This window comes from Brienomyrus brachyistius, chromosome 11, assembly GCF_023856365.1.
Source record: "Brienomyrus brachyistius isolate T26 chromosome 11, BBRACH_0.4, whole genome shotgun sequence".
NCBI classification, from domain to species: Eukaryota; Metazoa; Chordata; class Actinopteri; order Osteoglossiformes; family Mormyridae; genus Brienomyrus; species Brienomyrus brachyistius.
In genome coordinates, this window is record NC_064543.1 from 10,575,579 (window position 1) to 10,596,593 (window position 21,015).

The 21,015-nt window shown below is 45.5% G+C and overlaps 1 long non-coding RNA gene across 1 annotated transcript; it reads right to left on the minus strand.

Moving 5' to 3' along the window:
• Positions 1 to 15,073: 15,073 nt before the first annotated feature.
• On the minus strand, positions 15,074 to 17,037 carry LOC125751352 (uncharacterized). The gene is made up of 4 exons (XR_007400596.1): positions 16,155 to 17,037; positions 15,905 to 15,957; positions 15,517 to 15,681; positions 15,074 to 15,356 (listed from the first exon to the last, which is right to left on the minus strand). It is a non-coding gene; the product is annotated as an uncharacterized LOC125751352 (long non-coding RNA).
• Positions 17,038 to 21,015: the final 3,978 nt, after the last annotated feature.

Here is a 21,015-nt window from a genome sequence, read left to right on the forward strand (position 1 = left end):
CTACTCTTCAAGTAGATCTGAAAGCAGATTTCCGGGAACATTGGTACCCTCTCAAACACACCAATGCTGGTATCCCATGACACATTTGGTTACACGAGTTATGATTTCTCACCTTTCAAGCCAAAAAAAGTGGAAGAATCTAAACACGCCTGTCCACACGCAGTGCACCATCTGCAACGTCGTGTTCTGCTGCCACTGGCCTGTTTGGGGCGCTTCTGATATGTGTGGTTAGCGTAATTAGCCGCCTAGCATAACAGACGGCAACACCCGGAAGGAGTCCTAATAACCTGCAGCTGAGCCGAACTTATATCTATTAAATTTATGTTTATTACCTCTGCTGTAAAAGCAGTACAAGCCCTTGTTACTCAGGGGTTTTAGTGTGTGTTTGAATACATGTAGATGTAAATATATGGGGCAGCCTCTCTGTAGTTTGCGGTGAAACAGAGGTAACAAAAGACTTTTATTGGCAGTTGTGGAGATTGCTAGGCTGCAAGCCCAAAGCCAAAACAACAAAATATTATTGAATTATATATCCTGGCAACATGTAGCAGCCACATGACAACAAAGCAGTTGATGGAAAGCATATTGGGTTTGTTTTTCTGTTTGTTGTCTGTTTTCCTAGCTCTTCAGTCCTGTCCTCTACGATAATATATCTTCAGGAGGCGAGGATGATGTTCGCAGTGCGTCTAGTGGAGAGCTCAGGATCCCACAGACTTTGACCTGACATGACAGTGAATCGACTATTATGACGAGGTCTTCATCGATCCCGCCCCCCAACCTCCTCCTCCAACCCCCCGTGTCTCACGGGTAGGGGTATACCGGCGAGACATTTGGTTTCTCTCCTCATTGCAAGCCTCAGACATAGCAAGCCAATAACTAAGCCTGCAAATAGCCTACCGGCCTGTCGGAGGCGCTAATGAGGGGCTGTCAGCGAGGCGGCCTAGTCAGCTGACTCTCATCTGCACACCCTGGCATCGAAACAATGCCGGTAATGTTCTGCCTGTGTAGAATGCTGGGATATAACTGGCGTATGACACAGCCGGATCATCTAGCAATACCTTGGTGACATTTCACTGGATCACCCATGCTGGAGCCAGCAGGTATCAGTCCTGATCCATATTTGATTTATGAAATGCCTCAGATTTATTGGCCTCATCAAGTAATGCAGCTTTATAAATTAATACTTAGTGTAAATCTATGATCCTGAAAGTCTTGCAAAGGCATATTTGGAAGTGTGACTGTCGGAGTGAGTTTTACCCCTGTGCAGCCTGGAAAACTGTCCCAAGAGTTTTGAAATCACAACGTGTTGCAGATGTCCACACTGGGTGATTTTGAAAGCGAGGGTGAAGACATTCACTCCGTTATTGATGTTTGCGGCGAGGTAGTTCTGTAAAAGCTGTGAATAGGAGCTTAACCTGAGGCCTCAAAGAGAAACTGGTCACGTGTTATTATAAACATGCATTTATGATCACAAACAGTCTGACATGTACATTATTTGAATTTCAAATGGTTTGTGAGCCACCAGATACTTTATTTTTTGGTGAGAAATCCCACTTGTTGTTTAGAACACCTTCCGTCCCTCCTTGGGGTGCCGTAAATGTAAACAATGCCCCCTTAACTGTGCATGCTAAGACTCTATGACAGCTCGATCTGGGATCAAGTAGCCTGAGTTTATGGGGCGCCCTGGAGTAACTGGTACAGTGCCGAATACATCAGTTAGAGCTGGATGTTCTTACTGAAGTTCAGGTTGCTTTGATTAAGCGGTGCAATCACAAGTCTCACCTGAGACATGAAATTTCACCCTTCTGGTCACCAGCCAGTTCATGCTCCCTCTGCCTGCGTAATACAGTCCACTGACCAGATGTTTTTGCAGCGGAGCATCACAAAATTATATTTCGTTAACGACAAAGCATACACAAAAGCAGGATCTCATAAGGAATTCTGCAATCAAAAGTGCTGGATTTTTTAAACACTTTTTGTAGACAGCCTACAAGAATCAACACCTATTGAGAACTGGCTGCTTGCAAAACAGTGCTTGGGCAGCAGGGGGTGTATTGATTAAAGACATGGTCTCATAAGGGTTAGGGTCCCTGGAGAAGCCCTGTTGAAGGATTCTTGAGTGTGGTGCTTAACCTCATCTGCTTCAGTTAATCAACACTACAGATGGGCAGAATTGCAAGGATTATCAGCTTATTCAGCACTTTTTTTCTGAGGAAATGGGACAAAAGTGAGATTTTCAGGCATCCCGGGCCATTGGTTTTTGCTCTACCCTCTATTCATGTTTAATGAATTATGGAGTGGAGCCATAGCTTGATGGCAGAGGTGGAAAGTCCAGGTCCAGAAAGTACAAATCCAGACCAAGATTTTGTTTCAACCAACCAGCTGAGTGATCTGTGAACGTGATGCTTTATGCTCAACTGGTCGGTTGAAACAAAGTCTGGATTTGCACTTTCTGGACCTGGACTTGATGGATTGGTTAGGGCTCTTTTATTTCCTTCTGCATCCATCTGGCACTCTGGCGCAGCTGAAGCTACACGAAATGTTACAGAGAGAATGAGCTCCGCGACGCCTGAGGAAAGTTAGATGGAAAAGTTAAGCATGAAAAACGAGCGGTTTCCTAAACAGCCAAGTCAGCTGATAAGAGGCATCAAATTCCTGTATTTCTTTCGGAAATCGGTTTATTGGTTAGTCAAACAGTGAGTGCATGTCTTTATTCATCGTGGATGATTAACACACATTACCGTGATTTAATACATCGAGGTATTTTTCCGTAACTGGATTTTTCGCCCTGGAAACTTATTGCATGGCACTTGGCTTAAAGGTACAACAGCAAGCCCAGTTCTTCTGTCAGGAACTGCCTGCTCACGGGTCCAAGTCCTTAAGCGCCCTGGCGCCTGGCCGTGGCCCACGGCCATTAATGAGCCGGCGGAAACGCAGCTTGCGTGGGTGCATTTGTGACGTGTGAACGGCCTCCCCAGCTCCATCGCAGCGGCGCTGCAGTCAGGCCTGCTCTGCATCTGTGCCTCGTAGGTACAAAATATGGTTTTAATTTCCCATCTTGGATCCGCTTCGCAGAGTCAGTGTCTTTCTGCATTTGGTCGGCGTCCACTGGATCTGCTGTCAGTGTGTTGGCTGGCAGGCCTGCTTTCCCTCCGCTCTGCCTTCGTGCACAGCAATTCCGGCTTTTGTTTTTTGTTTCTTTTTTTTTGAGAGTGGTAAGAGATAATTGGGCTACAAATATTCGAAATGTGACACGTCCGAAATGTATAAATCACAAGCTTAGGGAGACTGAGAAAAAGGTTCCCAGCCTGGGAAATTCACAGGAGAGACATAAAATACTTTCAGAAACTGTTAATCTCTGCATTAGGAGTGTAAAACCCAAGGAGGGCGTGGATGTTTCTGGGGAGGGACGGAATTGGAAGGCAAGTCCTTCTGCTCACCTGTAACCAATTACCCTAAGTATAATGCCAATTTGCTATGTGTATGTGTTAGTGAGGGATGGCTGTAAGTCACAGCTCGCCTCCCTGTTATGGTTTATAGTTTGGCAGGTTTACATTAGATGGCAGCATGACGGCTCTGTGGTTAACACTCATACATCCAGCGTTGGGGATTTCAATCCTGCCTATGCTCTGCGTCTCTAAATTTCCCATTATGTGTCAGCCCTGTGATGGACCGGCATCCCATCGGCGACGTAGCCCCGCCTTGTGCCCCGTTACTGGCTGGGATTGGCTCCAGGTCCCCTGTGGTCCTCACCCCAATCCGTGGTTAGAAGATGGATGGATAACACGCCCTCGGTGACAGGAAACTATGCAAATTTGTCAACTGCCAAGGAAATGAACGATGAAAATGATATAATAAGAAAACTGGTAGCTCGCATCACTATTGCCCCGTACCTCCAGGGCAGGGTCCTCGGATCCCCCCCCCCGAGTGCTGTGTGTGTGGAGTGTGCAAGCTCTCTGTGATGTTTTTGTGTGAGAATTCCACAGCGGAGCCAAGGTAAGTGTGGTTTACTTTTAAATTCTGTAGGCATTCTTCCCCGCCAAGAGATACACTGCACACATGCAATAATAACAAATGCCATATTACATCTAATACGAGCAACAGATAACCTTACCACATCTAATACAACAGTGTCAATATACTACATTCTCCGCATGTTTGCACTGGTTTTTCTCCCACAGTCCAAAACCATGTGGTTATGGGGATTGCTATCGCTAAGTTGCCCGTAGCATTTGTGTTTGGTGGATTGGCATGGCATGCAGGCTGCTTTCCTGTGCCGGTGCCCTGTTCATATTGGGACAGACTCAAGGCTCACAGAAACTCTTTATTGGATAACGAATAATAAATGGATGTATTGGATGGATGAATAATACAATGCAGGGCACAGCATTTGACTGCTCTGTGTCCAATTCTCTGGACGCTTGAATCTCTCTTGTTTATACAGTTCCTAAGCCATTGTGCTGAAATATATCTGAAATGTATAAAGGCTGGTGTTTTTGATCAGCAGGTCTGGCAGCCACAGACCGGTACCTGCAGCGTATCCCGCCAGTCCAAGCACTCGCCACTCGCTGCACAATCCTCCACTATTCAGCAGAAAATTACATCATGAGATTCTATTGCGCCACACTTCAAATCCTCATCACAATATTTTCAAGAACATAATGCTATTATGGTTGATGTGACCCCCGTGCCCCTAACCCAACACCAATCCTGCCATGTGCGTTTGGGGGGATTTATGCCTCTGGGCCTCGTGGCTGGGCCGTGTGTGTCAGAAAGGTGGAGGGCAGGTGCATGTCCGGGGTGGGGGTTGGGGTATGCCTTGCCTGCTTTTTGTCCTTGTGATCCCTGTATGCTTCAAACAGGAAGCCTTGGTAGATGGAAGATGCCAGGATTGACAGACATGTGCTGCGTCTCTATCTCTCTCTGTCTGTCTTGATCTCTCTCCTCTCTGTGGATTTGGATAAGCGAGGCCCAGCCCGTGACGCGCGGCCGACGTGGGAGTGTTTCAGGAACAAGCTGTTCACTGTGAGTCCCCCGCTTCCAGGGAGGGGGAGGAGTTTATGTGTGACAGGACTCGGGGCCAAGTCCTGTGACGCAAGGCCGTGAGCAAGTGTCACGGTAGCATGGGGAACTTTTTTTATGTGGTGCTAGACCGCCCCATGGGATTGTGGGTCATGGCAGAGGGTGCAAAGAAGGACATCAGCTTTATGAGCTGATACATCCTCAGTGGTCTGTAGCCTGTGTTAAAATGTACGTGATGGTCCATATAATGGTCACCTCGCAAATCATTCATGGAAGTCCTGGTGTCCCAATTAGGCAGCTGTATTAGTGAGTGACAGTTTCAGCTGGTGTCAGATGACAGCAAATTTCTAAGGATGAGGTGTTTTACATGGTGCGTCTGCCGTTGTAGCAGAAAGGTGGTCATTTCAAGGGCTTAATCTGAAATTTATGAATGTAAACTATAAACTCTAAGTCAGTCTTTTCTGCAACGCGAGTTACTCTCACAAAGAAAATGTTTTGCTGACATGGGGTGGGGGGGGGGGGGGGGGGGGGTTAGACTTGCTCTGTGTGACGGTGACGTTCTGATTGTCACAATCGACTTTTAAACACCGGTTGTTGCTCACCGCTCTGAGATATGAAAACTGCTTTGAATGAAAGTGCTTAAATTTAAACATATCAGAAAGAAGCAGAACTAATAGCATTAAGTCAAAGGAGTACACAGGGTATGTCTCTTCCTGCATGGGGTGCGGCTGGGCGGGGTGGGGGTGGCAGGATCGGGGGAGGGGCAGAGTCAAGTGTCACTGTGTGACAGGGCAGGCGAGGGGATCATCTCATCCAGATCTGCCCAGACCTGCCGCAGCCACTCTGCAGGGAACTAAGGAGGCAATCGTGGGGGGTGGGGGGGGCGGCATGCTGGGGGAGAGAAGCCTTATCTAGCAGATGATCATATGCGGGCTGCCAGCCAAACCTTATGAGAAGGTTCAGACACCCAGAACAGGCATCAGAAATGATGGTGTAGCAGACACTAGTGTTACTCACCCTGTCTACTGATTGGTGCCCAGGGCATTCCAGCAAGGGTCCCCTGGTGGGGAATATGGAGGGGGGGGGGGTTCAGTCCACCTGCCCCTCATTAATATCTACCTGTATAAATGCATGGTTCCTGTTCTGACTCGTCCCCAGTAAAGCAGCCCTGGTTCCTGTCACGCTGCGCTGTTCCCCTTTGGACACGCCCCCAGCCCAGTCCAGTTGACCTCAGCTCCTGTCTGTCTCTGTGACGCTAACAGGGGAAACCCCGCCCACAATTAACAAGGGCCCCGCCCCTGTGCTGATAGATGCTGTTTGCTGAACAGCGTAATACCAGAATCTCAGAAACGTCCTTGCAGCCAAGACGGTAGATGAATACGCACCATATCCATTTACGAAGCCGTCCGCTCTCCCCAGCTTCCACCCTCAGATGATGACAATATACATCAGCGCTCCTGCCCTCCCTCTCTGTCCTGCAGTCTTAGGGCCTTTGAAGAAGCATGGCTGACTGATACATACCTCAGTCATGTCAGACTTCCACACAGCTTGTTTACGCCCCGTATGACCCAGTGCTGTGGTCTGTAATTAACGCCATTGTCTCTGTCTGCTTCCGTCCGACATCACATGCAACAGGAGGGAGTGCTGGTGAGGTCACACCGGAGGGGACATAAAATGACAGCTTCATGCTGGGCATTGTGGGTAGGAGGGCCAGCCATCAAATGCCGACATGTGTAAAAACAGATACAGAATTGGGGACTGGCTAAAAGCAGAATGCTACACAATAACAAACCTTTCAGGAATGTCACAAACTGCCATTGTGTCCGCGCAGTTATTTCCGATGCCTTTAGTTCTGTTTAATTCCATGCTTTCAGCTCCAGACATTGATGCGGAAACACAAGAGCTGTGGCCGAAGTTCAGACTATTCCTTTTACAAAATACTCATAATTAAGCTAACACGCTTAAAGCCACACTTCAGCCATTATTTTAATAAAAGCATTACACACAACTTTATAAAAGATTTAAATCGACTAGCAAAGTGAACCGCAATGGATTTTCAATTAGAAGTTTATTATTTATACACACACACACACACACACACACACACACACACACACACACGTATGGTATACCTATCCTTATGGGGTCCACTCATTCACTTCTATGGGAAAAATGCTAATGTTAACTATGACAACCTTAACCCCCAACTCTGCCCTAACCATAACCATACGTAACCAAGCAAAATACAAAAGTTTTTGCATTTTTAGTTTTTTCATAGCAGTCACTGATTTTTATAAAACAGAGTTTTCCCTTATGGGGACCAGGAAACTGGAAAAAAAATGTATTTATCACATTATGGGGACATTGTGTCCCCATAAGGATAGGTATACCCGCTCACACACACACACACACACACACGCATACATATAGAGAGAGATATAGATATAGATATAGATATAGATATAGATACAGCAGCACCAGTGGCCATGCTATAGTGGGATTGGGAGCTGTATGGGGTAATTTGTTGAGTTCCGTTACTGGAAACAGTGGTGTCCACCCGTGCCAGACCCACCCAGGAGGCAGGACTGGAGCACATCTCTGCTCCAAAGGGAAACGGGAAGATTGCTGCTTACGTGCTCCCAACTGGCGTCATTAATGTCGCATTTTAACTTCTCCTCACCCGCCACACACATAACGACTTGCGTCCTCCACCCCAGCTGAGTCCCCATGACCTCTGAGACCCTTGAGGTGACAACAGCCAGCTCTCTGATACCTCGATGTCTCAGCTCTGATGATCTGAAAAAGAGGAGAGTTTGTCCTGCTGAATAAAGGGAGACCAAGAATAGTAGTTTTAAATGAACACGTGGTAATAATTAATTACTGAAGGCCTCGAGGGTCAAACTCTATCCTTACTGAAGAGTCAGTCCTACTTAACGCTCATTATCTTTAACGAGGTTTTGGGTCCGCTACATTGGAATGGAGTGTCACATTTGGAAAAGTACAGCAGCATAAGAAAAAGACGATGGTAAGTAACCTTCCCTCTTAAAAAACAGGCATCATAAATGGAAAATGCAGGAATGCGGGTTCAAGTGCGAAAACAGGGAATGTCACTGTATCTATTGGCTCATGCTTCAGCGGAATTGATTTCAGATACAATCTGTTTGTATGATTTTGTTAAATGTCAACCTTTCAGGTACGATATTTGAATGGGATGCAAATGCAAAGCAAGAATACGATCCAGGTATGAATCGCACAGCTCATCCATGTTACTCTTTGGATGATGTCATGGATGAAGAGTATCGCCGTGTCCCTAAATGTCAGTGCAGGGGTGACAGATAATACACCCACGATTCGGATAATTTTAGCCTAGGCACAAAAACAACACCGCACGGGGGTGGGGGGGGCACTCTCCTGACGCGATGTCAGGCACCATGACAGATAGTCACACGGATAGGCAGCAGGGGTCCTGTGGTAAGCTGGATTTGAGGAAGAACTTGCATGCTGAAAGGACATTCTGAAAGGAAGCTCGTTCCTCCCTGCTTAATTTGCTCATCGTTACGGAGCAAATTCTCCTCCTGGCAGTAAATCTTGTAAAACACCCAAGGTGGAACAAGACAGTCCACAGCAAACGGCTAAAGGAAGGGAAGGAGAACATGCCATGATTTGTCAAAGTATTCCCTGGCACACAAGCCTCTTCCTTATTTCATCATCACCTTCGTCATTATTTACAGTCATTGCCAGCCGGTTGGCCCAGCCACCCCCAAAGCAAGTACGTCCTCAGTCACAGGCACTTTCAAAAGACGCTCTGTTTCAGTTACTAGCCAGTGAAACTGTAGTGCTGTCATCGCTGACGTGACACTAACGCGCCCGCATCCATTTCACCGTTTTCCTTATTTCTCCATGTTGCTCATTCCCTGGGTTTGGCACCAGGGCATTTAGGTGCATTTAAGCAGTGGAACATTGTCTTTTATTGTTTAGTGCCTCCTATCAGCATATAACTGGATTGTTTAACTTGTGGACATCAAGGCAGAGACCCTTTGTGTGTTTTTCTTGCCGAATGACATATCCCTGCATTGACGTCCAACAAATTCGATCTTGTCCCCACTTATTACATTGCACTGATGCATTTATCTAAAGCAACTTACAATTGAGGGAAGAGTTACAATTCTTGAGTTCCTCCATGGGATTTTGTTAGCACTACGCTGTGCTTATTGAGCTAGAAGAGCTTTATATTAGCAGCCCACTTTTGCTCCTTTGGTTACGGTAATGACATACAGATCACCGCATATAGCAGATAGCTGGATGTCAGCTTGCAGCAGACCGACGAGCGTTTTTTAAACAGGTTCTCTTGTTTGTGCCTCTGTACCACTTCACACCAGTCATTGTTGCGGCACAAAATGTATTTTTGGTCTGATGCTTTTCAGGCATAACTGGCCCAGAAACAGCTCTCTACATCGGATAAAACATATTTACATTCCGCTGATTTATTCATAACAGGAAATATAGTTTTAAAGTGTTAGGGTTTTACTGTCTATGTGCAAGAGGATCAATGACATGCCTCTTCCTCCGCCATCCACTGGGAATTCTGGGTACCACAGCAGAAGGTTGTCTGCACTTTACAGAGCGTGAGGCAGTGTCCCGGGCCAAGCACATGCTTACAGCCCCCAGTGCTGTGTCTGCAGAGTATCTGAGTGGTCACCTCACTCCACACAAAAAGCAAACGGTCTGGCGTGATCCACAAACCTGGGTGATCGATACTCAGGCAGGCCAGGACACGTGTTTGTTTTGAGGACTGGCATGGCAAAGTGCACGCTCTCAAAATAGAGACAAGGTTAGTAAACTACAGAGAGAAACAGAACAAAATTCAGGCGATCACCGGCTGACAGTTGGGCTGAGCCTGTGGCTCACCATTAGCATGTTTAAAGCTGACCGCTGCATGCTTTACCAAATGGAATATTAGCTTAAAGCAGTGATTCACAGCCCAGTTTGCAGGGATCCCCAGTCAGTCCACATTATTGCTGCCCCCTAACCCCCAAGACGACCTGTACCAGGTATTTCTTGTTTGTGATTGGCTGGGAGCTGGGAAGAGGTAAAAATGTGGGCTGTCTGGGGTTCCCCGGGCACTGAGTGGGAAACACTGGTTTACGGGCTTATTGAGTATGTGATGTTCTAGTATTTAATATCAGATTAGTGCATATATTTCCCACAAGCTATTAGATTGTTCGCTTGTGGGTGTGGGGTATTTGTGTGTGTGTGTGTGTGTGTGTGTGTGTGTGTGTGTGAGCGGGTATACCTGGGGACACAATGTTCCCATAACGTGATAAATATCCGTTTTCCTGGTCCCCATTAGGGAAAGCTCTATTTTATAAAAATCGGTGACTGCTATGAAAAAGTTAAAAATGCAAAAACTCTTGTATTTTGCTTGGTTTCTTGTGGTTATGGTTAGGGCAGAGTGGGGGTTAAGGTTATCATAGTTAGCGTAGGCATTTTCCCATAGAAGTGAATGAGCGGGCCCCATAAGGATAGGTATACCCTACATGTGTGTGTGTGTGTGTGTGTTTGAGATTTTTTGACTTGCCTCATTTAGAATCAAATAATTGCACTGGGCTAATTGAACAAAATAAAAAACAGAGTGACATCGCAATAACAAGAGGAAGGACTGAATTAAACTCCAAATGGCTGTAGGCCAGGCATGGGGGGGGGGAGTTGCGTGTGGGGGTGGCCAGTTGGGTTGCTGTTGACAAGATCTGGGCAGGCAAGTAGGAAGAACCTTTCAAAATCCCCAAAAACGATACTAAAATAGAGGTTTTTTGGGGAGACTTTTCAACAGTGGTTTCGAGATTATTGAACACGGTTGTTACACTTTCTATTGGTTTGTGGTTAAAGAAGTCAAGCAATTCACACCAATGCATTCTTCACATAGCAAGAAGAGATCAGGTCTCTATGGAGAAGTGCAGCTTTTAGAGATGGTTTCCAGTGCTTTCAAGGCTGGGGAGCGGGGCTGCAAGAAGCTGAAGTGAAACAAAGGAGTCTGCTTTCCTTTTCTTTCATCTCTGCCCCTGTTCACCACAAAAAAAACAGACAGACACACACACACACACACACACAAACATGCAGACCGAGCACATGACATGATCATTCAGGCCTCAACCAATGAGATTTGGAATCAGTCGAAGTTCTTCATCCTGAAGCTGATCACCAATTCTGCAGATAAAAAACAAAAAGTTTTTTAAAAATCCCCTTCCAGAGGAAGTGAGATTTAGATCTTAACCACCTAAAGGATTAGATCAAACGCCTTCCTCTTCACACTTTTCTTGCCAGTAGAGGTTTACAATGACTTTCCATTTTTCAGTTTCCCCGGGTTGAATTCGGTCAGGTGCTCCGACACATCAGTCCACCATAAATGAATCAGAGCGTATAAAAAAGGCATGACATATGTTTCCATATTCCCACTTCCCCATGACCACTTCATGTCTGCCCATGACGCCCTTCAGCGACGCCCAATGAATGCCAAGTCCCCTGTGCTTGATTTTAAGATGCTGTTCCAGGAGCCCAAACCGAGCCAATAGTGTGATGATGTTTGTGCCAGGAATTCTTTGGCCTGATTATGGACATTCGGGAATGACCATTGACCACCGAGACTGGTCACTGCAATTCTTGACTTCAAATCTGAATGCGACTTAAATATTTTTTTTAATGCCCCCTCTTAGTAAAGTCCCCTAACTACTTCACTACTGAGCCATCATCTTGATGAGGGCCTGCGTGGTGGGGGAGGAATTAAAATGCCAACACATCCCCTTTATTGAGCACGCATTTGAGTGTGCAAAGCTCTTGAAAATTGCCTTCAGATAATTTCACGTCTTCTCTCCACGATTGACCCACCATCGCGTGTCTCTATCCTACCTCCAAAGTTCACCACCTCCTGGAATTCAAAGACTGCAGGCTGCCCTGCAGATGAGGGTTAATTTTAAGGCTTGAGCCTTCAACTGAGGCTGTAACAATCAAAGCTCTTCTGCAGTAAACCCTAACCATCTAACCACAGAACTGTGTGAAGTATTGGCTAAACACATATTACTGTATGATGATAATAGTGATAAAACAAGCCCCAGGGACACTTTAACCTATTGCAGAACTCCAAATCCAGGCCAGCCAGAGTAATGTTGAGGGCTCGTTGACAAAGGAGGTGCTTGTTTCTACATGGAGCGCTGAGCAGAGTTGGGGTCTGCATGAAATGGTCCAAGGAGCACCCCCCCTTTCTCTCCGTCCGAGGTCCGGACCGGTAACCATGCCGATACAAACGGAAAACAAACGGAAAGCTGTGGACTCCCGCTGAAGCTCCTTGTGCCGTTACAGCGCAGGCCGAACGGGGGAGGGGGAATCGGGAGCGTACTCAGTGTCGAGCCACCAGGGTCTGGGGGGGAAGAGGGGGCTCTGCGCCAATATCTGAGGTTCCTGACACAGTGCCCAGAGAAACCTTTCATCCTGGCAGCGTCTCCCCGCATTTCATACTGCTTCGTTCTTAAAGCGCATTTTGGACTCCCTTATCGGCAGTCCGCCGCAAAGGCCGCAAATCTTAAAGCGATAGTTTAAGAAACTAATTTGTTTGTTGCTCCGTTGTGGTGTCATGGGGCACAGTGGTAGCAATTACATTTATGCATCCCCTGTTTTATGATTTTTCCGCCTCGCCAGGGTGAGCCGTGCTGCCTGGACGGCTATAATGGCCCGCTTGGACGCGTGCCAGCTTCATGCGTGTCAGCTGTCAATATTTATGTAGCGACCTCGCATGGGATAGTCCACGTCACATAAGGCCGTGGGGTGACGCGACTCATGTGTAGGGGTTTTATTCAAATGCATGGTGTTCATGCAGAGCCGAGTACGAGAAGGCCAGTATCTGGCACGGCTCAACGTTAAATTATAGAATTAACCAGCCAAGGGCACACATTTTAATAAGATGCTAAATTTGCTCTCTGAAGAAGCAAACCCAGAGTACAATATAGCTGAGGGAAAGGATGGGAAAACCCATTTTGATATTATGCGAATAGATTTTTTTTTTTCAGTTTTTTAGGCAGAAAGTGGAGCTGGCCTCTGGGCCCACAAGGTCACCACCACTTTGTGGACAAAGCCAGTCCGTTGTGCCATGACTACGGTCCCATCCACTCTCTCGCACAGGTTTTCTTGTGAAACTCAGAGTTTTTTTATAATTGAAAACCCGTCATTTCATCGCCGCCCGGATGCCAGCGAGTTTCCCTGGTAGGTGACACAAGCGGAATCCATTAGCCAAAAATACGAGGGAAAATGGATCTTGGGCGGCAATGCTGGTTCCGAACTGAGGTATATTTGGGTGTCGTGTACCATCCATCTTTCATAACCACTTATCCAGTACAGGCTCATAGTGAGACTGGATGCTATTCCAGGAAACGCTGAACACGAAGCTGAGAAACATCCTGAATAGGATGCCAGCGCCAGTCACATAGCGCACACTAACACACACTAACACACACTAACACACACTCGCACAATTTAGAGACACTAATTTTCCTGACTGCATGTTCTGGATCACTACAGCAGCCCACTAAACCAGGGTGCTGTCCTGCTTCTTTTTCCTTTTTGTTCTAAAAATGTTTTTTTTTTGTCTTCTAGAACAGTTCCCCTGTATAAATTTTGTGTGCTGCAGGTTTACTTAACGAAGGTTCTTTCTGTTTCTGTTTTGTTGTTTGGTGCGAAGGAACTGGGAAATAAAGCAAACTGATCAATATGGGTAGAGAAAAGAGGAAAGTAGAGGAAGGGAACTGTATCCACATGCAAGATGTTATGCGTCTTTTTTAACCCAATCTTGGTGTTTGGGAAAGGTGGTCAGACAGAGGAACTGCAGTCCACCAAGAGCCAAGCTGGTCAGCTCCACTTCCCCCTCGAGCACACGCGTGCATTTGCAGCGTGTTAAGTGCACGAAGAGTGGCGCTCGACATACGTGCATGTGTGCACTTCCCTGTTCTTGTTGTACTTTTCCTAAGCCTGCCAGGATGTGGTTACTTAGAGGAGTTGCTTACCGTAAGATGTGAAGTTTCTGTGTATGTGTGTGTGTGTCAGGGGGAGATTAATGAAACTTGCAATCTTCTAATTAAGAGCCTTTTCAAAAATGATACTGTTGGCACACACTGCTGCTCTCAGGGGAGCCGGCAAACAGGAAGCCTCACCTGTCACCCAGTCAAGCACTGTTAGGGTATGTGTGATGCATGATGGGAGTGGCCAGGTGCGACTCTTCCGCTAAACTGGGTGAAATTCCTGACTAAATGCCTGTTTGATACACCTACACAGCAGTGCCGAACACCGCCTCCCTGCTGTCTTTACAATACAAAAAATACAAAGAGGTAAGTCATCTTCCTGTCCTGCAACCAGTCACACTTGCACTGAACAATCTATGTTAAAAATGTGCAAAATGCGTTTTCAGAGACGTGCACTGGTTTCACGCTTCTGCTGAACTGTAATCAAGTAACTGAGTCCGTTCTGTGAGAGTCAGAGGTAGTTGGCTCAGAATCCAGTGGTTGCTTGGCGCTTGGTCGCTCTCATCGCCGTCTGAGCGTGAGGCTTAAAGCTTTCCGTCTTTCCGATTTTGGTTACCCAGAATTCCACTGCTGGTGCGCCATGCATCTCGTTTTAGGTTTGCTGTGGTCATCTTGTTTTTGTATTTCAGTCTTATTTCCCAGTTGCCCCAGTGCTTTGCCCATCAGCCTGCTTCTGGCACACCTCTCGGAGCTCCCCATTCATTCAGCAGCTCCTACTGGTTGCTGTCCAATCTTCTCAGGGTTCAAGATGGAGGAAACCTGACGTTAAGGTTCGATGATCCATTTTTCGGGTGAAGGGCTTTGGACTTGTTAATGTTCACGATTGTTTTTTTAACAAAGCGCTTTGAGTCTTGATGGTGGTACTTGATAAACATTCATTAAACAGCCTTGTTTCATTGGATATAACATTTAATCAACCATGTGTAAATGTAAAATGAAAGTGAAGCTCATAAAAATACTCAATTAATAAATTATTTCAAGCTTTGTGGACAATGTGTGTCCCTCTCAAGGAGTTGTTCTGTGATGTCACTCATCATTCCTTCCGATGCCACTTCTCGAGTTGCCCTTTGCAACTGCATGCCCCAGATGTTTAGATAAAGGTAGGGTAGTTTATTTTTCTCCCTGGAGAAAATCCGGTTATGCCAGTTCGGTGAGTCAGCCGATTCGGTGTCACCCCAAGTCCTTTCCTCGACGTGGTGCGGCCAATGCCGCGGGCACTCACGAAACGTGCTCTTTTCCGTCAATCTGATGCTAGCAGAAAGATTTGAGCATCTGACAAGAAGAGGCACATTAGCAATGTGTCACCAAGTGAAAGGTGAGGACAAACACTGCAGGCGCCGGTGTCAGGCCACCAAGTGACAAATGTGTGTGTTTCGAAGACAAAAGAATCATGCTCGCGACAAAAATATGCTAATCGTCAGAGCGTGCCTACCTCCAGAACTTGGGCGTGGGCTTAGGTATCGATTCTACTCGTTGAAACTTCTGTCCATACTGACTCCACCGTTCCTGTCCGCTCCGCATGGACTGTCCCAGACACACAATCGTCCTAACCGTACAACTCCGGCTGAGACACTGTGAAAATTTCTTCCCTGTTATCCTATGAAAGAAGATACAGGCAGTTCCCTCAGAGAAGGTTTAATGTTCCATTAACTGAAAGGACCGCCGGCAACCAGCTAGCTGATAAGAATACAATAACCATTTCATTGCACATTCCTGCACAAATGACATCAAGCTAACTCCCAGAATGTGAGATGTTTCATGTGAACATTTAAAAGAACACTTTGACATAAACATCTTATTGTTGCTTTACGCGATTTTACCGAAAAAGCCCTGCGATGCTCACTTCCTCCATTCTATGGTGATGTTCTTCAAACTGTGTAAAATATAAAAGTGAAATAATTATACTATCTTGTTTCACAATGGTAACATGCTATAAATACAAGACACTAGAGTGAGAGCAAGCAATGGCAAGGAAAACAATGGACCTGCAGATTAAATATTGCTCTTGGCTCTGCCAAAAGCACTAAAAGGGTGCTGTATGATCTTATTCCCTGAGAAAATGGGGCTCACTCCCTTCCCTGCTTCCCGTTTCCTTCCATGATCAGTCCTCCGTTGGGGTTGTGTAGACGCCAACAGTCCCGGACCCCGACTCCCTGCTGAGCTGCAGTGACACCCTGAAAAAAATCCCATTGTGCACGAGTGGTGAGGTCCCTCGGCTTGGCAATGGTGCTTGGAGTTCCTACCCTCAGTAAAGGACACCTGTGACTTCAGTAGCTCGGCTTCCTGGGACACAGACACCTGTGCTCTTAGGCCTGTGGATTTCATTCCATTCTGCCCTGGATTTCAGTCATAATCTGATTATAATCCCTGTCAATGCACAATGCCAACTTGGTAGGGATGAAGGCAGGCATACGCCTTCTCTGCACATCGAAACACGTTTGCAGGAGTATGTCATTCACTGGATATGCAAACCCAAGAGCGACATACCCACAGGGCTATGGGTGCCTACTACACCTCTCTGCAGAGTGAGGAGAAGAGCAGGAACCCAAGCTAAAGCTTTTTAAGGCCAGCTAAAAAAAACACTTTGTTTTTTTATTATCAGTTCAGTAGGCCCACATCCCACTGCGGCACAGTAGAAATCAAGCCGTGGTCCTCACTGCAGGTTACAGCTTGGGAATCGCAGACATTTTAACATCCATCTCCAAAGAGATCTTGCCTTACTATGGCATATCACACAGATTCATCGTTCACACATTCCATCCATCTTAAACCTTCAGTTCTCCTTTAATATCCCTTTGGCTTTTGCTTACAAAGTAATCGGTTTATTTCCACCATAGTAATAAGCTCACTGCTCTGCTTTTTAGCATTCTTAATGTACAACAAAGTAAAACAAGTCGACCACAATAAACCTAAAGCACAGCCCAGCTAAAAAGGAATGTGACCCAGAACTTTAGTCAACGTTATGTGAAGGTCTTCTTTAAGTCGGCAGTGAACGTTCTTACTGTAACGTTAGTGGAACGTTATTTCCACGTTTTACGTTTCAACACAAGTTTGGTCAATGTCATCGTGATGGCATTATGAACTGAACATCACTTTAACGGAATTAATGTAGGAAAATATTGCATTATAATAAAATATTATTTTATAAAAGTGCTATATGCGTGTGCTGCAGGCATGCCACCCTTGAACCCATGTCTTTTGAGGTGTAACATGACAGTATTACTTGCTGCTTTACTATTATATGGTTTTCATATTATCATTCATAGTTATAGTAGAAGTTGTACTGGGATGATGTTCAGGGAACATCAGGAAAGTTGGACATTTTGAACATCTCCATCCCTTTGTCGTAACATTCAGCAAACATTCCTAGATGAAGAAATTATGAGAGCGGTGAAGAGTACGCTCAGTCAATACACAGAAAATCAGTTACATGTCAAGGCCACTAGAGAGTGCCATCATTAACACTGCCAAGCATCCAGACGTCCTGCATGGGCTCTTAACTACTGTTAAGTGAATCACCTCCTCTAGTTTCAGGTGTCAAGTTCTGATTAAATGTTTGCCTTTTAAAACATGCAGGACCCTGGACCTCAGTGAGCAGAGCTGAGCTGGTTTAATACGATTGTAAATGATTTAATTGCGATGTGAAGCACGTGGTAAAAACCCCTGGGACTGTGGTATGAAAAAAAGCAAGTCACTCTGATAAGCTGATTCACATAGAGCTGTAAAAAAAATCCATTTCAGTTCAACAGTGTTGAGCTTCTGAGATAGCTATAGGTTGGAGACCAGGTCCAATCAGCAAGTCCGAATTGATCATATGACCTGTGTTCTGAAGTTGGGTGTGAGATAACTGAAAAGTCTTAACCCAGGAAAATTGACGCAGACAGTACGTCAGCACTCTGAAGTGATCAATATGCAAAGATAGCTTGTCTCTTTGTCACTTTGGCCTAACATTGTTTTATTAAACAGCAGTGGGACACCTGATTGGCTCCCTTCTGATCACAAGATTCTAACCCTGGCTATGTCTTAAAGGAGGGGAGAGATATGGAAACACGGACAGCAAGGTTACTCAAAGGTCGCCCTGGCTTGAAAAAAGGTTTGCAGGGCCCGACATTTAGAATGCAGGAAGCAGGAAGGGGATCGTCATCGATATTCGTAACACAAATGCAAGCAAACACACTTTTTAAGCCTTGTTGGTTATTCTGATCCGTAATAGCGATCATGATTGTCTATATGATAGTATAGATAGACAACTATGATAGTTGTCGTCATAGTTTTCATGCCACCACTGCAGTAGCTTTTAAAGGAAGTATTTAGTGCCCCAGTCTTTCTAGTGAAGTCAAAGCAAAGCACAATGCTGGATTTCTGAGATGGTGACCAGCAGTATAGTTTACCCAAAGCCGCAGTCATCTAAATATACCCTTGCGGAAGGTCGACATTCGCCACCCAGTCTTTGCTGTTTTGCTCAGATCGATGAATTCAGGTGAATTCATTTGGTGAATTCCGATTTTATGTAGAAAATAAGCTCGTAACTGGTAAGAAGCAGCTATACTGTTGGTTATGAATCTGTCCTTTCGTGCACATAAGCACATATAAAACAAACACAAAGACAAAAGCAAAAGATGCATTGGTGTAAAACGAACTGCAGCTTGATGGTAATTTAAAGCTGCATGTGTACGTGTGAGTGTGCTGCTATGAGTAGGACCCCTGGCCAGCCTGTACACCTGCGCTTCATGCGATAGATGACCTTTGATGGATAGATATTCACTGATGCCTTTCCCAGCTTGTCAGGGTAGAGTTTGCCAACCGACTAAAACCTCATTGCATTGGTTGAGGAGTACCAGCAATAATGTTCATTTGTTCAACAGTGTCTGCGGCGGTGATGACAGAATAAGTGGCCAAGGCGCGTCGTTGCTTCTCAACACGTCCTATTTCCCTTTCAGCAAAGCCGTGTTCCTGTCATAAATGCGTGTCAAAGATACTATGCCCAAGCCGTAGAATCTGAAAACAAAAACTGAGCTGCGAATTAAAGGATTTCCTTAAAAAAAAAATCACCGAAAATTTCCTTAAAATGCAAAGCTATATATAGGCAATTTAAAACGCTCTAAGTTCAAAGTTGACATAATATGACCGCACCATGTTTGCCAAGTAAACTGTCACTCCTTTTTCCAGCTTTGATGATGTCCTGCCTTTTTACTGTCCAATATAGATCAAGCTGATCGTATGAGATGGTGTTGCAACACAGTACTACACATCTGCAGCCTGCAGGAGGACCATTAAAACTCGATATTTATCCTGCCGTTGGAGGCTGGAACTGGCATAAAGAATCTTGTTCTCTTTCTTCAGCCCCCAGGGTGAATCATAACTTTATTACATAAACTCATCCAATAGGTGGAGAAAAGTGCGCTGTGAATCCCACAGCGTGACGCGACCAGTCCTCACTCTGCCAGCCTAACAGAAAGGCACTGCATTATACCTGAATTTTAACTGCTGACCTTTGCCCTCTGGATGGTTCGGTGACCCTGGCTGAAGGTCACTGATAATATTTCTGGTTTTTTGGTAAACATGCTAAGCCAAACGGGTTAAACATTAGCCAGGCAGATTAGAACAAGCCATAACTCAGCAACCAACCTTTCGCACGAGTCGATTCAGACACTGGTTTCCTGTTCCCTCCGCAGGGTCTACATTTGTGATGTCATTCTCTCATTTGCCCACCCTGTGCTATCACTCATTTATGTCTTGGGTAAAAATTTTCGCCATAGGCCGCAGGTCTTCTGAAATTATGACGTATCACACGGGTGTAGGTTAGGGAGATGGAAATGGCTATTATGCTAACACCCATCGGTGCAGAGAAGGACCCCAAGGGTGGGAGAAACCCTTGGCTCTACTTCATTACCAGCTTTCCAAAGTGCAGAGTGACCTCTGCCAAAGTCAACATTCACCTGTGTCCCGTACTGATGACCTCACTCACATTTGCCCTGAGCTCAATATGAAGCCAGCTGCCCGAGACATTTGTTCACGCGTCAGAACCTGGGAGAACGCTCGGGTCAAAGGGACACCTCTATCAACTTTTATTGTTTTTCTAATTTTATTTCATTTCTGAGGTCACTTATACTGCAGCTTGCCGAGTTGTTCTGTCACCACGAGAGTTCCAGCGCGCAGCTGAATTTGGGTTTGCGTCCCCATGGGAGGTGCACTCAGAACAGGCAGCCCTAATGTGGGTCAGTTGTGATTACTGCACTTCCCAACGTAGTTGCCCCCAAAGCACTTAACAACGATTTTGCAAGAGCATTACAAATTGATTAAAGCCAAATTAAGAAACTCCATCATGAACAGAAATAACAGTTGTTATTGTTAAAACATATCAAGAGTCAGTGTGTGGAAAAAAAGCCAGTCGATGACAGAGGAGTACAGAGGAAATGCTCTGAGGGTGTCTAAAAGAGGGTAAACAGTCTTGGGGTCCAAAGGTCAAATGGCTGCCCCCCCCCCCCCCCCCCCGAAACTTATGGTGGCCGAATGCTGAATTCATTCAGACATGTTCACAGACTTTGTCAGGAGAAACTTAGATGAATAACAGAAACAATAACAGATCACTATATTTCATTTATATTATTAATTTATACACCTTAATAAAAATGCGTTTGTGGGTTAATTTGCCCCTTCGATGGTTTTGCTCCCTGTCATAACAACATAAGAAATTTACAAACGAGAGGAGACCATTCGGCCCATCAAACTCATTTGGGGAGAAATTAACTAATAGCTCAGAGTTGTTAAAATCTTATCTAGCTCTGATTTAAAGGAACCCAGGGTTTTAGCTTGCAATACACTAACAGAAAGACTATTCCATACTCTAACTACACGCTGTGTAAAGAAGTGCTTCCTCAAATTCATTTTAAAATGTTAGAATCTCATATACCTGGATTATGTCCCCCCT